The sequence below is a fragment of the Haliotis cracherodii genome, unplaced genomic scaffold (genome assembly GCF_022045235.1).
Source record: "Haliotis cracherodii isolate W230 unplaced genomic scaffold, xgHalCrac1.p SCAF_19, whole genome shotgun sequence".
Taxonomy (NCBI): domain Eukaryota; kingdom Metazoa; phylum Mollusca; class Gastropoda; order Lepetellida; family Haliotidae; genus Haliotis; species Haliotis cracherodii.
This window is the reverse complement of record NW_027266274.1, coordinates 13,337,163-13,340,770: the sequence shown is the minus strand read 5'-3', so window position 1 is coordinate 13,340,770 and position 3,608 is coordinate 13,337,163.

Below are 3,608 nucleotides of genomic sequence, written 5' to 3'. Positions count from 1 at the left end.
CTGTAGGAATTTTAGGTAAATATGAAATGCAACAACTTTCTCCAAATGATCGTTTGACAGCAGGAATTTAACATCAACACTGGAAAATGCAAGTTTCATGTTCCGGATATATGTAGGCAGTATCGGACCATTAGAAATGGGCTTCACACATTGTACCCATGTGGGGAATCGAACCCGTGTCTTTGGTGTGATGAGTGAACACTTTATCCAATAGGCTACCCCATCGTCCCTTTGTGTGGAGAGTTGTTTCCATACACCTTATATCAATCACACACTGTACTTGTGCCAACATCAGCCAGGAACATAGAAAATCATGGGGGAAAAAATCATAATTATTTCTGGAAACTTGTGAATGATATTGCATGTTAATTCTATTTCAGTTTAAATTTGATTTTATGTGTTTGAGGACAGCGCGGTCGGCATACAACAATCCGATACTATCATTTGGAAGCTGTGTAATATTTGTCATTCTGGACCAGCTTGTTGAAGGGTAAACAACCAAGAATGCACTGGCTCATTACAGATCAGATTGATAGATTAATCGATGAGATAGAGGTCTTCTCATTTGTTTTACCACCAAAATGGATAACATGAACTTGGAAAACCAAAGCAAAAGAAATTCATTGAAGACATTTCACTTCCAGTATATCAATGTTTTGTGTCAACCTGTAAACACATGTGTTGACACTCGAATATCCAGATGTTTCTCTTCTTTACATCAAAGTGTTTCTCTACCTGTATGTCAAGGTGTTCTCTACCTGTATACCAAGGTGATTCTCTACCTGTATATCAAGGTGTTTTTCTACCTGTATGTCAAGGTATTTTTCTACCTGTATGTCAAGGTGTTTATCTACCTGTATATCAAGGTGTTTCTCTACCTGTATATCAAGGTGTTCTTTACTGTTGATCAAGGTGTTTCTCTACCTGTATATCAAGGTGTTTTTCTACCTGTATGTCAAGGTGTTTCTCTACCTGTATATCAAGGTGTTTCTCTACCTGTATGTCAAGGTGTTCTCTACCTGTATATCAAGGTATTTTTCTACCTGTATATCAAGATGTTTTTCTACCTGTATGTCAAGGTGTTTCTCTAATTGTATGTCAAGGTGTTTCTCTACCTGTATGTCAAGGTGTTTTTCTACCAGTATATCAAGGTGTTCTCTACCTGTATATCAAGGTGATTCTCTACCTGTATGTCAAGGTGTTCTCTACCTGTATGTCAAGGTGTTTCTCTACCTGTATGTCAAGGTGTTCTCTACCTGTATACCAAAGTGTTCTCTACCTGTATATCAAGGTGTTTATCTACCTGTATATCAAGGTGTTTCTCTACCTGTATATCAAGGTGTTCTCTACCTGTATATCAAGGTGATTCTCTACCTGTATGTCAAGGTGTTTCTCAACCTGTATGTCAAGGTGTTTATCTACCTGTATGTCAAGGTGTTCTCTACCTGTATACCAAGGTGTTCTCTACCTGTATATCAAGGTGTTTATCTACCTGTATATCAAGGTGTTTATCTACCTGTATGTCAAGGTGTTCTCTACCTGTGTATCTAGGTGTTTATCTACCTGTATGTCAAGGTGTTCTCTACCTGTATATTTAGTTACTTTCTACTGTACATCAAGGCGTTTGTCTACTCCGATCAGCTACCTTTGTATCAATATGTTTCTTCACCGGTGTATCAAGGTGCCTCGATGCTGTATCTCAAGGTGTTTCTCTACTCTTTGTCAAGTTCTTTCCCTACATGTATATCAAGCTGTTTGTCTACCTTAATGTCAAGTTGCTTCCCTACCTGTATATCAAAGTGTTTCCCTCATGTGTATCAGGGTCTTTCTCTATCTGTTTGTCAAGGTGCGTCCCTACCTGCATATCAAGGTGTTTTTTCTGCTGTATATCCAACACCGGGTCTAAATAAAGTTGAATTGCTAAATATCTCTTACAATCATTTACTTTTACTTGTAGTATTTTTCAACATGTAATATAGGTCATAGGCCAAGGCTACAACATCTCCCTCTTGAGTGAGGAAACATAGCATTATAATAGAAGAGCTGAAGAGGTGAAACGGGGTTTTAACCTCAAGTCCAAGAATATTATACTCAAAAATTGCAACGGGCAAGCATGTGTGTGCGCGCGCGTGTGTGCGTGCTTGCGGGTGTATGTGTGCGTGCGTGAGTGCTTGTGTGGCTGATTGTACTAGTACAGATGTCTGACAAAAATACTTTCTCACGCAGACTTTTTTGTTTGTTGATCATTTGTATGGCAAGTAGTCCACTTGGCCCCATTGGAATACAGCCACAAGCTAATGTGTAACATGGGGTTACAGAGAAAACGGCCACAGGTCTAGAGAAAACAGCCAACTGCCTAAGAGAAAACAGCCATCACGTCTTAAGAAAGCGGTCAATATAAAAATAATGTCAACATGTATATGGGAACAGTATCATTTTATGCACTTCTTCACATCTGTAACATTATCATAACATCATAATATTTCCACTTATAAATGTCAGATATGTTCTCAGATAGAAGTAGGCTGTCTCCATGTTATTACTGCTGCAGAGATCAGTTTATTTGTTTATGCGTCGATCACGGGTCCGAGAACACTGCCGCATTTTGTGAGAAGTTCGCCAGTAGTGATGCGGTCATCTTAAGGGAGAGACCACGCAGGCAGCAAATAACTCGGTCTGCTTTTGACTTGCCTTCTTTCGTATGTGAGCTCTGAGGTTCTTTGCTAGTGAGTGAGTTTAAATTAACGTCGCATCGGCATTATTTCAGCAATATAGCGATCTTTGCTAGTCGCAGGACGGCGTTGATAAGTAACAGCTTCGCTTCGCGGTGTAGGACGGCTATCAGCTTGTGCAAGGTCGTGGACTGTTCTTCACACTTGGAATTGATTTTCCTATGCCTGCCTAAAACGTAAATTAAATTCAAATAAGATGTGACAAAGTGTGTATTAAAATTATTCCATATTTGAATTTTTCAGATTTAAATTCGAACTGATGTATGCACAAATGTATCAGATATGAAGTGTACCTTCGACATGCTTGTTGGTGCGGACTGACTGGATGAAGCAAGAGATTGACAGGACGCCAAATGTATTGTTGTAGATCCACTACTTCTCAACGTAGTTGGCCAGGGCTCGAACTTTAACCGGATCTTTGACTCTGGTGGTGATCTTAGAGAAGACGGGTCGGATGTGGTTCAATGTGGAAAGAAGGCCAGTGACATGAAGTTGGTCACAAATTTGTTTACACCGCGGTTGTTGATGTAGGCAGTCTGTTACATACATATTATTATTCGCGTCAAAAAGTTATATAAAAGTATTTATTTAAGTGATGCAATGTGTAAATGGATACTAGAATATGATAACTCTGTGTGTGAAACTGACGCAACCACCACAAGAAATGGTTCGAAGTTTATGCACTTCGGTCTCGTGGAATTTGTTGACAAGAACTTGGTATGACATTTATAGATACAGTTTAGAATACGAAGCCAGATAATTGAATAGTTATAGAACAAACCAGAGACCATATCTCTGAGTTAACATTTTATGTGCGTTTCTTTAAACTTCAATACGATTCCAAAGAGTATCTTCTTTGATAGTTCAACGTATACA